This window comes from Lytechinus variegatus, chromosome 7 (assembly GCF_018143015.1).
Source record: "Lytechinus variegatus isolate NC3 chromosome 7, Lvar_3.0, whole genome shotgun sequence".
NCBI lineage: Eukaryota > Metazoa > Echinodermata > Echinoidea > Temnopleuroida > Toxopneustidae > Lytechinus > Lytechinus variegatus.
Genome location: NC_054746.1, coordinates 29,511,522 through 29,525,457, shown reverse-complemented (window position 1 = coordinate 29,525,457; position 13,936 = coordinate 29,511,522).

Below are 13,936 nucleotides of genomic sequence, written 5' to 3'. Positions count from 1 at the left end.
CAATTTAAGAGCGAAGGCCCGGTAGGCACATGGTTCACAGGCCATCTTCTAGCCAGAATCTAGAAAGCGATGTAAACTACTGTATAATAAAAAACACTGACAGGGCATGACCGTTCATCTACAGTTAAGGGGGAAAGGCACAGTAGGTACATAATTCATAGCCCAACATCTCCCAGCAATAATCTACTAAAATCAATGAAAACCACTGTATAAAAAACATAACTGGGCATGGCTGTTTAAGGGGCAAGGCCCTGTAGGCACATTATTCATAGGCCACCATCTCCTAGTCAAAACCTACTAAGTCCTAAAAAAATACAAAAATATTACTGGGCATGGCCGTTGAAGGGGCAAGGCCCCTTAAACAATTAACAGGTCACCCTCTCCTAACCTCAACCTACTAAAGCTACATAAAATTATACTACTTACAAGTGGAATGCCTCTGGCCGTCTCACCTGCATCACGCGGTTCTATATAGCAGCAGTGCTGACTTTGAATACTACTCTAACTCGCACAAGATGTTCAGTGATACATGGTTACTCTTATGTCCACTTTTTATGAACTAGACCAATAAACTTACAGAGATATGATGGTTATTCAACCAAAAAACCCAACATGGCCAAAGTTCATTGACCTTATATGACCTTTGACCTTAATCATGTGACCTGAAACTTGAACAGGATGTTCAGTGATACTTGATTACTCTTATGTACAAGTTTCATGAATCAGATCCATAAACTTTCAAAGTTATGATGGTAATTCAACAGATACACCCAATTCGGCCAAAGTTCATTGACCTTTGACCTTGGTCATGTGACCTGAAACGCGCACAGGATGTTCAGTGATACTTGATTACTCTAATGTCCTAGTTTAATTAACTAGACCAATAAACTTTCAAAGTTATGATGGTAATTCAACAGATACCCCCGATTCGGCCAAAGTTCATTGACCCTAAATGACCTTTGACCTTAATCATGAGACCTGAAACTTGCACAAAATGTTCAGTGATGCTTGATTACTATTATGTCCAAGTTTCATGAATCAGATCTATAAACTTTCAAAGTTATAATGGGAATTCAACAGATATCCCCAATTCGGCCAAAGTTCATTGACCCTAAATGACCTTTGACCTTGGTCATGTGACGTGAAACTCATGCAGGATGTTCAGTGATACTTGATTAACCTTATGTCCAAGTTTCATGAACTAGGTCCATAAATTTTCTAAGTTATGATGACATTTCAAAAACTTAACCTCAGGTTAAGATTTCGATGTTGAATCCTCCAACATGGTCTAAGTTCATTGACCCTAAATGACCTTTGACCTTGGTCATGTGACATGAAACTCTAATAGGATGTTCAGTAATACGTGATTAACCTTATGGCCAAGTTTTATTAACTAGGTCCATATACTTTCTAAGTTATGACGTCATTTCAAAAACTTAACCTCAGGTTAAGATTTGATGTTGACGCCGCCGCCGCCGCCGCCGTCGGAAAAGCGGCGCCTATAGTCTCACTTTGCTTCGCAGGCATGGCCGTTCATCTAAATTTTAAGGGGCAAGGCCCAGTAGGCACATTATTCACAGGCCACCATCTCCTAGTCAAAACCTACTAAGTCCTAAAAAAATACAAAAATATTACTGGGCATGGCCGTTGAAGGGGCAAGGCCCCTTAAACAATACACAGGCCACCCTCTCCTAACCTCAACCTACTAAAACTACATAAAATTATACTACTAAAAATTATAGAAATCTGACTGGGCATGGCCATTCACCTACAATTTAAGGGGCAAGGCCCAGTAGGCACATAATTCACAGGCCACCATCTCCTAGCCTCAACCTACTAAGTCCTAAAAAAATAAAAAAATATAACTGGGCATGGCCGTTTAAGGGGCAAGGCCAGGTAGGCACATAATTCACAGGCCACCATCTCCTAGCCTCAACCTACTAAAGCTACATAAGATTATACTACTAAAAATTACAGAAATCTGACTGGGCGTGGCCATTCACCTACAGTTTAAGGGGAAAGGCCCAGTAGGCACATAATTCACAGGCCACCATCTCCTAGCCTCAACCTACTAAAGGTACATGAAATTATACAACTAAAAATTAAAGAAATCTGACTGGGCGTGGCCGTTCACCTACAGTTTAAGGGGCAAGGCCCAGTAGGCACATAATTCACAGGCCACCATCTCCTAGCCTCAACCTACTAAAGGTACATGAAATTATACAACTAAAAATTAAAGAAATCTGACTGGGCGTGGCCGTTCACCTACAGTTTAAGGGGCAAGGCCCAGTAGGCACATAATTCACAGGCCACCATCTCCTAGCCTCAACCTACTAAAGCTACATGAAATTATACTACTAAAAATTACATATATCTGACTGGGCGTGGCCGTTCACCTACAGTTTAAGGGGCAAGGCCCAGTAGGCACATAATTCACAGGCCACCATCTCCTAGCCTCAACCTACTAAAGGTACATGAAATTATACAACTAAAAATTAAAGAAATCTGACTGGGCGTGGCCGTTCACCTACAGTTTAAGGGGCAAGGCCCAGTAGGCACATAATTCACAGGCCACCATCTCCTAGCCTCAACCTACTAAAGATACATAAAATTATACTACTAAAAATTACAGAAATCTGACTGGGCGTGGCCGTTCACCTACAATTTAAAGGAAAAAGGCCCAGTAGGCACATAATTCACAGGCCACCATCTCCTAGCCTCAACCTACTAAAGCTACATAAATTTATACTACTAAAAATTACAGAAATCTGACTGGGCGTGGCCGTTCACATACAGTTTAAGGGGCAAGGCCCAGTAGGCACATAATTCACAGGCCACCATCTCCTAGCCTCAACCTACTAAAGATACATAAAATTATACTACTAAAAATTACAGAAATCTGACTGGGCGTGGCCGTTCACCTACAATTTAAAGGAAAAAGGCCCAGTAGGCACATAATTCACAGGCCACCATCTCCTAGCCTCAACCTACTAAAGATACATAAAATTATACTTCTAAAAATTACAGAAATCTGACTGGGCATGGCCGTTCACATACAATTTAAAGGAAAAAGGCCCAGTAGGCACATAATTCACAGGCCACCATCTCCTAGCCTCAACCTACTAAAGCTACATAAATTTATACTACTAAAAATTACAGAAATCTGACTGGGCGTGGCCGTTCACCTACAGTTTAAGGGGCAAGGCCCAGTAGGCACATAATTCACAGGCCACCATCTCCTAGCCTCAACCTACTAAAGGTACATGAAATTACACAACTAAAAATTACAGAAATCTGACTGGGCATGGCAGTTCACCTACAGTTTAAGGGGTAAGGCCCAGTAGGCATTTAATTCACAGGCCACCATTTCCTAGCCTCAACCTGCTAAAGGTACATTAAATTATACTACTAAAAATTACAGAAATCTGACTGGGTGTGGCTGTTCACCTACAGTTTAAGGGGCAAGGCCCACTAGGCACATAATTCACAGGCACAAGAAAGTACAGAATGACTTTGAAGATTGATTCTTCATCATTAAACACAGATAAAAGCTATTTTACCATGCATTGATTTGCAAGCTTTAGGATATACTTCCAGACTGGGGGAAATACAAGTACATGTAGTAATTTTTCTCTACTGGGATAATTCATGAGGGAAAGGTTTAAACAATTTACTCCAGGGTTTTAAAAAGCCAGGGTCAAAACAATTCCTGTTTAAGTGAACATTTCCTCACAGTAGATGAATCAACAAAGTCGCAAGGTCAGATAACAAATATGTTTCTGACATAGAGATATGCTGAAATGAAATGTCAATTGAACCTGAAGATGCACTACCTCGAACTGCACAGAGGATGTAAATCCTGTATGGTTGCAATTTCGCTGCCTTCTTGTGCATCAACTTAATATGAGACAAAATATTATAAGTCATCGAACTATTCAGCTGATATAACCTATTAATTGTACAAGGGAGTGAATTGCCTATGGAAGAAAATACAATATTGTCAAATGGTTAGAAATGAACCAATTAAAAAGGGACCACCATATGACAGGGCACGTCATAATTCAAAATTGGAATATGCTTTGATCTGTAATAAGAAAATTGATCCACTCGAAATATGTCAATCTAAAAAAGCAGAAATATTCACAGCATTAAGCAATCACAGCACTCATTATGTTATAAGGGTTGATTGTTAAGATTAATATACCATTATTTTTCTATTATTATTATCATTATTTGTTTAGCGTCACTTGTGCCTGGGAGGCGAAAAGCAAACTGAATCACTATGACCAGCAGGTCTCTCTTCCCGATATAACTGATTGGGGGAGTGCAGGTTGACCACTACAACATGGTTTCCCCTACTCTTATACGAATAGTGCAGTGGGTTCTTAAGCAAAGGTGGTGACTCTCCTCTACACAGGGCCTCCATTTAACGTCCTATCCAATGGACAGAGTGTTTTCTATTGTTACATAGCCTGCATCTATGAATCATGGGAGAGACGCTTACACACAACGCACTGGCTTCAGTCATCTGCCCGGGGTGGACTCGAACCCACAATCTTTGGTTTGACGGGCAGACGCGTTACCTATTGAGCCACCAACGCTTCCTATGTTTTTAATTGATATCTCTCATGATCTTATACATTAAGTGAAGTAGATTATGGTACACCTCACACAACCACTATTGTATTCCAGGAGTAAGAGCGGTTTCACCTCTTCCATAATAATAGTACCCCTTACAAATTTTTGGCTCTCAAAAATAAGACTGCCTAAAGAACCTATAACAGGAAAAGTAATTGCATATCAAGTGAGGTGGGATAACATTTAAACAACAGATCTACCTCTGGATGAACCCTTTAAAAAGTCAGGAAACAGTGTTGTGAGTTGTGACCTGGCTGCAACATTTTGGACAGTCTCAAGAACTTCAGGAAATGGCAATTTGGTCACAGCAAAAGCAGCTGTGTCATCATCATCACAATCCTGGGACACGAATGCAAAGTGTCAGGTGACTCAAGACTGACCAGTGGCAAGCAGCCAGTCAACAGACAGGCCAATTTCATTTATGGTCCATAGCACAGAGAGGAAGCTATGACTTGTCGGTTCATGTCACAAGAGTTACAGTGGTAGGCAAACGCACTGGAAGGAAATGGACGTCAGCGTCTCACAGTGACACTCTGATAGAATCTATTGGTTTGATTTATTGCCTGCTGGAACCAGGTAATACATGTACTATACCTACAGGAAGAAAAGAATACAGTAGCCAATGGATGAAGAGCACAAGGAACAACTGACATGATGCAGTTCTTCTGCTTGATACTCCTCCCTCTAACCTCAGGTTAGCCTTTCAAGATTGGACAGCACTGGTCATATTCCCTTAAAATAACCATATGCACTTGTGGAATTAGCTTGATATGCTGTTGGGAGAGTATGCTAATCCTTATGACTTTTGTTGCTGAAATTAAATGAACAAGTCATTGTGTATTAGTCACTTCGACAGTACAATGCATAATCACCACAAACCACAAAGGCCCAAAGACTATGTCAGAAAAATGCTTCCCCCTGAGAAAAGCTTTAACGGCAGGGCGAGGTACAACCACATATCAAATGAGTGCAAAACACACATGAAGCTCTAAAATAATTGCCATCGACACAACAAACTAAGTAAACAAAACTTCCAAATGTAAGGGTCTGCATGCAGACTAGAGGTCTACACAGCTAGCACAGTGCACTGATTGGTTGGAAGTTTGGGAGGTAGAGGTCAGTCAAAGGGCAAGCCCATTGCATGCTGGGATCAATATACACCACTGAGTCATCATTGCACTCAGGACATACCCCAATGGATACACACCGTACAGACTAGTACTGTGGTGATGAGAGCCAGGGGAGTGTTAAAGGATGGGAGGTATGAAGGAATAGTACTCACAAGGAAGTAATAAGAAAGTGAGCCTGGAGGTGATTCACTGACAACTATAACCAATTCATAAATAAGCTGAATTCAATCTAGATAATCAATATGATAACTTACATCAGAATAGAAAATGGTTAATAGATGAATCAGTAGTAAATTATATCAATTTCAAATTAGACTAAAATCAATGTAATGTGGCTTGATTAGTCTACAGCAGGGGTTCTCAAACTTTTTCTTTGAAGGGCCAGATTAGACTCCAAGTAAACCTGAAAGGGCCAGGTTGAAGTGGATACCTAGAAAAAAAAAATGTGAGAGAAGTGCAAAGAACCTTGCGGTCGGGGTCCTAGATGCTCTTGCACAATCTTGCCCTTATTTTGGGAGCATTTAATCCAACAAATTTATAACAGTGATATGGAACGCAGACAAAATTAGAAAAGATTTCAAAAATACAGTGAGTCAATATTAATGATAACAAAATTGTAGTACTTTGTTAAAAGGAATCTACATTGTACCTATACACAATTGGGGAGACAGATAATGTCTTAAATTTTTTGTAGTCTAAGTTCATTGATTAATAGAGCCTGTCTGCTGTAGACTCTAATAAGGGTGTCATTCTCTAATACCCTTTTTACACAGGATTTTCTTAACCCCGGACTATCGCTAACCCAGTACTATTTTTTTCCTTTTCACACATGCCAAATTGTTATTGCTAACCCCGGATAAGGAATGCTTGCTTTTCACACACGAAACTCGCTAACCCCGGACTAGTGGTTTTTGTCGATCATTCGTAGTACAAGTACTTCACTCGTACACTTTTTACACACGCTACAATTTCCTTAACCCCGTACTATAGGTGGGGCCAAATTGCCATTTAGCCCCACCTATAGTACGGGGTTAAGCTTAGCCCACTTTCGTTTTACACTAGCGATCTTAACCCCGTACTATCGCTCTTAGCACCGCAATTGGTGGGATAACCCTGCTTTTTTGCAGAGCCAAATAATCCCGTACTATAGGTGGGGTTAGCCCACTTTGCAAAAATGCTGTGTAAAAAGAAAGTGGGCTAAGCTTAACCCCGTACTATAGGTGGGGCTAAATTGCCATTTAGCCCCACCTATAGTACGGGGTTAAGGAAATTTTAGCCTGTGTAAAAAAGGGTACTAGTCACTTTCAATATGGGAAAAGTGACACTGTATGTCAGCAACAAGTTGCTTGAACCTTGGTACAAAAGCTGTAAGGGAGTTAAGGCCTGGTCACACCGCCAGAGCGTTGTTGGAGCAGTCGTGGAGCGGGAGGGAGAGAATGTCGAATTTCGCTCACAAAATTGGGGAAAAATTTTTTTTTTTTAAATCAGAAAAAAAAAAATAAAAAATAAAAACTGGTGAACGGTAGCGAGCAGTAATGATTTTTTTTTTTTTCTCTCCGCTCCATGACCCCACCAACAACGCTTGGGCGGTGTGACCAGGCCTTTAATTCTTTAAAACGTTCATTGTGGAAAACGCTCTTTCGCACCTGCATGTAGATCCAAACATGGTGAGAACAGCGCTGGTCATCTAATAAGAAAGTAGATCAAACAGACAGAAAAGACTCCACTAAACTTTGTTTGAAAGTCAAATTTATTTGACTGTCATTACTCTTATTACGGTTAGGTTTAACATGGAGACACAATGTAATCATATTGAGCTGCGTTTCATACTGTGACTTAAAAATTATTTAGAAAAAAAAACAGCAGAGTCTCGCGGGCCAGACTGAGAAGCTCCACGGGCCGGATCCGGGCCGTAGTTTGAGAACCCCTGGTCTACAGCTTTCTCAAATTGATTTTGACTCTCCAAACAATATAACATTTGATAGCTGGAAAAATATTTAGAGGCTTTTGAAAAAATACACCTTGGTGCTTTCACTTTTCATGTATGTCCATGAAATTTAAGTTTAATGAACTAATCTAGTTAGCCCGAAATTATCTCTTTTTGTTTTGTTGTTGTTAAAAGATACTTTTTGACAATAATTTTTTTAATAGAAATAACGTGAAATTAGCACTATACATTTGTGAATAAGGGCAGAGTTTCCTCATGGAAACTCAGAAGTGGATAAATCAGGGGCTTATTTTTCAGCTCTTACTTAAAAAATGAGTCATGCTTTTCGTAACTGTGAAAAGAATGTAAAGAAACATTAACTTTTCAGTCAACTAATCATTTAGGTTAAACAACTGAATGTAATGAGGAGGAATCTCTTAAAGGGGAATGAAAACTTTGGAACAAAGAGGCTTGTGTAGAAACAGAAAAATCAAAGAATAAGAATAAAGAAAGTTTTAGAAAAATCGGACAAATAATGAGAAAGTTATGAGCATTTGAATATTGCAATCACTAATGCTATGGAGATCCTCCTATTGGTAATGCGACAAGGATGTGTGATGTCACTGATGAACAACTTTCCCTTTGGTGGACTATAAAATACCCTCAAAATGTCTATTTTTACTTTTTCTTATGATTATACTAACTCTTTATCCAAGATGTATTCTTAAAAATATGTATTATATGCCCTCATGTAGAAAGAACACATGATCTATGGATAGATGTGATAAAAGAGGCAATTCAAGTAAAATATATACTAAAGTAATGGGGAAAGTTGTTCACAAGTGACATCACACATCTTTGTCGCATTGCCAATTTGCTATCTCCATAGCATTAGTGATCGCAAAATTCAAATGCTCATAACTTTCTCATTATTTGTCTGATTTTTCTCAAACTTTCGTTGATGTGTTTCTTTGATTTTTCTGTTTTCACACAAGCTATCTTGTTCCAATGGTTTCATTCTCCTTAAAGAGGAAAGAGAGAAATAGGAGGCTGAAACAGTAACATAACAGGGTGCTATTAGCACTTCTCTGAAGGTGTCAATTAGCAAGTGGTTCACATTAACAGCAGCTTGAAAGTTAGAGGTAAGGAGAGAGAGAGAAAAGGAGCAGCTGCCAATAAATCTGTAATGGTTGACCATGATATCCTGACTGTGCACCTGGAAAGCAAAACTAATATATCTACTCAAAGTATAAAGTTTATAGAAGATATGTAGTAATAAGAAAACAGAAATGGAGAAGCGAAAGCAACACAGGATTTCCCATGTAAAACACGCAAAGAGAGAGCCACTTGAAAGCATTCCAGGGTTTATATCCTCTTTTTAACAAGACAATGTTGTGATTGGGCAACAAGGAATAACAAATAAATAATATGAGATTCTTCTTTTAGCTTTGATTTGGACATACCTGGGTGTCGTTTTGTACAATAGTTTGGAAAAATTAATTGCAAGGTTCCCAGCTTTTTAGGAAAGCAAAATTCCTTGATTTTTCCCTGAAGTTTAAAAATATCCTGATAATTATTTAAACCGTGTCACATGTTTTCTAAGTTGTTGCAGTGAATTACATGAATTTTCAGTATAAAAACAATAATGTTAAAGTAACTAGTACCACCATAACCAGTCATTCAATGGATGTTGTTTTGACATGCAACAAAATTAAGTCTGACCAAGGAGAAACTCCTTGGTCTGACTGACTACCATGCCTTCGACTTTCGGGCTGATCAAAATTCCCTTATTTTTCCCTCATTTGAAGCACTTCCCAATTTGAGGTATTTTTAAAATGAAATTCCCTGATTTTTCCATGACTGGCAAAAGTAAAATAATTTTCCCTGATTTCCCTGATGGGCTGGGAACCCTTAATTGTTAAGACATGCTGAAATTATGGCTTCTGATTGATTGATGGATGGAAATACTATTTATAACAAAAAAGCTCCATATTTCTTTTCACAAATAATTTCATCTAAATATAATGCTGCAAACAACTAAATGAAGCTGTTTTCATGGATATAAATGAACAGACTCGAGCTTGTTCTGAGAAATTTGCCTTTTTTTCTTTCACAAAAAAGCTTGATATTTCTTATTTTTCACAAATAATTTTATCTAAATGCAATGCTGCGAACTAGATGAAGCTGTTTTCATTTTTATAAATGGAAAACAAAATATATTGGTAAATATTGCTAAGACAAATTAGATCGCGTTTGCCATCTATAGTAACTACCATGGTAACTGGACCCTAACAGCCAATCAAAATCAAGCGTTCCATGGAAGTTATTGTTAAACCGTAATGGTGACTTTTATGCAACAGGGTCCAGATCAGTGTGTTGGCTCAGTTGGAAGAGCGTCCGTCTCACAACCACCGGGAGGACGGCAGTTCGAACACCAGCCGAATCAGACCAAAAGACGTTAAATGGTGGAAGTTGATGCTACCCTGTTTGACATTCTGATTAAAGGGATAGAGCCTCGTCGATGTGGCGCTGCACAGCGGCTGCCGGGCCCATGATTAATCGGGCAAAACAAATTTCATCTCTTATGTCTATTTGGAAAAATAAAACATGGATTTTCATTTCTTTTTTTCATTTTCAGAGGCTTGCACAGAAACTGTAAATGGCTACTGAATGTGAGTTCTCAAGTTGTTTTAGAGAAGTATCCAATATCAAAGAGGATAGACCATCGCCTCAGATATCATAATGAAAAGGAGAATCTCAGATGGCTGGGATTAGTTGAGTCTGTGAACATGATAGGTATTAAAGAGCTCTTTGAAAAACAAGTGTATCATATTTTGATTGGAGGGAAATGTGTGGGGACGACAGGGTCATTCGAAGTCTACTTGGCTACCGATTTCCTCAATCAAGATTGAATATCAGTTTGTCTCATTAACAAGCCAAATATAGCATGTAGGACATTAGAATATGACCTCATGCATCTCGTATTTCAACCTATTATATCTTAGCAACTATACATAGAATTTTAGGAATAATATATCGCTGTTAATAGTATAGGCAAATCTGCACACAAAATGTGTGTATTACTTAATTATGTTAATTGATTATTACTCTCTTACATTCTGTAAATTTTGAGTCAAATATGACCCCTGTTACATCTGAGAGATTCCCTACCTCGGGCCGGCCCGGGGCCTACCTCGGGTCGGAAAGAAATCAGATGTAAACATCCCAAACCTACCTCGGGCCACCTTTTAGCGAACCTACCCGAGACCACATTCAGAGGTAGTCTCGGGTAGGTATCGGGCCGGCCCCGGTCCACCGATTCGTAGATGTAAACGCACACAAGCTTTCGAACCTATCTCGGTCCGTTCGCCAGCTGTTAAATTACGTCATAGCGCGCGCTATCCCCTCCCCAGCCCCGTCGTTCTTCGCATGTTTTGTGGCATACGACATGTGAATTGTGATTTATAAAGTATTTGATTTGAGTAAAAAGAAGGAAGCATTTTAAAAGTATCACGACTGCTGGGATCATCAGCATTCTTCCAGAATAACGAAATGTGAACAACTTCAATTAGCGCGCGCAAATTATTCAGAGCCTAGATTGAGAGCGCCCTTTATTGGTGTCAGCAATCGGATACCACTCGAAACCGTACCGATTGGGGAGGGAATGAACGCTGTGATGTAAACAGACCACATTTCGGACTCGGTCCGTTCGCGAAGCTAATCCACCAATAATCCAGTCAAGGTTGCAAGTGGACTCGGTCGGGTCTCGGGTAGGAAACTTTCGGATGTAACAGGGGTCTATGAAGATTTTAGTCAGGGACCAATCCAAAATTTTTGTCCATTACACCAATTGTCTTCAACCACCAGTCTGGTGTGTAGGGTATGTGCATCCTGGTTATGTGTTAAGGTTGTGTTGCATGGTGTTAGAGGTGAGTGTTGTGTTGGTATGTGTTTGTGTAAAGGTGTGTGTGTATTATTTTTTCAGGGTTTTTTTTTTTTTTGGGGGGGGTTCTATCCACTTGGTCTAGCAGTAGCAGTTGGTCAAGCTCTCTGATCGTCTTATACCATACAAGCTAGACCCATTTATTATAGCAACAGTTTGGTCTAAATTTCACTTGGTCTAATTTATAGGATCTGGTCGAATATAATCGGCTTTCGGTCTAATTGCAGAATCATCGAAAAGCCTAACGGGCTAATAGCCTTTTCGTCTAAATCCCACTTAAATATTCCAAGTCTTTTTCAGGAATTGACCAAGTGGTGTTAGACCAATTAGACCAAATAGAAAGTAGACCAAATGGAAATTAGACGGAATGGTAAAAAGGCAAAATGACAATTAGAGCAGACCAAAAGGTAAACTGAGTGTCGACGAAATGGAATTAGACCATGTATAGGATGAGACTAAACGGCCATTAGTCAAATCGCGTTGAGACCAACTGGCAATTTACCTTTGGGGAGGCTAATATAGAGAACAGCAGCAGAGCCCATAGAAAATTCAGTTTTTACCCAGATGGTATTGACAACAGTTGGACTAATTCTCTGTTTGTCTAATTACACATGGGCTTAACCAAATTGGGGTAATTATAATTTGGTCTAATTTGCAATTGGTCTAATTCTAATTTGGTCTAATGACCATTTCTTCTAATAGCCAAATGGTCTAATTGCATTTGCAACTCTACATTACCTATTTTGTTTGTTAAGTGTCCAGTGAAATGGGGGCGACAATTTGTGGTGTCCACTCCTCCACAAATTGTCACCTAAATGAGGCGACAATTTGTGCAAGGGTGACAATTTGTGGTGTTGAATATTGCACAAATTGTCAAGGGGCGACGATTTTTAGTGCAGCATATCATCAGCAACTCTGACAGAGGGTTCATAAGTGGTAATTGGTAGTGAGAATATTCTTTAAAAAATAGCACACATACATGTATTTATATATTTGGTTAACACATTAGCAAATGAACTATCAAGGTAAACAAAATAAATCAATAATAATTAGATTGAATACAGGAAAGGGGTTCGAGAGTAATTATCAAAGGTAATTTACCACGCAACACCTCAGAAGGTGTAAGCACATTTTCAAGGGAAATGTCAGTTGTGATAATCTAATTCACTTCTGTCAACGATGTTTCCTGTAGAGTAGTGCATTATCACAGGTCCCACTAATTAGTACTATCCTATGCATGCTCAAAGAAAGTGAGAAGATATTGACAAGGTCAAGCTAAAAAAAACAACACAATATAAAGACAACTGCATACATGGCAGATTAGCAATATTACAAATGATACATGTCTTGATTTTAAACCTAAACAGAAAGTTATGGTGAGTAGTTATTATGAAAGTATTTGATATTGAAGTAAACTGTTATCACATAACGATGTAGTAAGTTCTAAGACAGGATGCATTTATGCTTCATGATTATAAAATTTACAAAAATAATGAATTGAACTACATTGCCACATCATTTCACCTAAAACCTGCAGAAAACTTTGTGAACATATGAATAAATTATTGCATTGTCTATAAACATGATAAACTTGCCTCCTTGTATCATGGGTGGGATAGAAAGCTGGAGTGAAAATACAAAAGGGACAATAAACTACTGATGATGTTAATATAAATAAAAGGTGAAATATCAATAAATGGTCATACGGTAAAAAAAACAAGAGAGAATCTTTCAACACAAAGACAAGGGCTCAGGAAGGGCTGAGGGGCATTATTTTTCCTCCATTGGATTACTCATTACTATATAAAATTAACTGCTGTAAAGAATATGTGAGAAATTAGATCACCCATTCATTAAGACACACAACCCAACTATTTTGCTTTGTCATTCTGATATCATAGCAAAGGAATCTGTGCAGATAATATCCAAGAAAATCATCACAGGGGGGTTCATTAAAGAATTCTGTTTCCCTATCCCCCCAAAAAAAATTAAATAAATAAAATAGAATCCAGCACACATGGTTACCAGTGATGAGCAATTACCTTAAAGTTTGAATAAATACCTTCAATTCAGTCACAGGTTTGTTAGTTGTCACCATACATGATGTAATACTTCATTTTTTTCAGTGTTATATTTGATTCACAGAGATAGAGAGAAACATGTTTCAGATTAGCCTGCATTGATCAAAACTGAAATAAAAATATGGAAGTCAGAAAAGGGAAAATGGCTACATGAGGCTGTTCTCACTATGTTCCTAAAACTAGTTTACTGGAAACTAGTTAAACGCGTAGTGAGAAC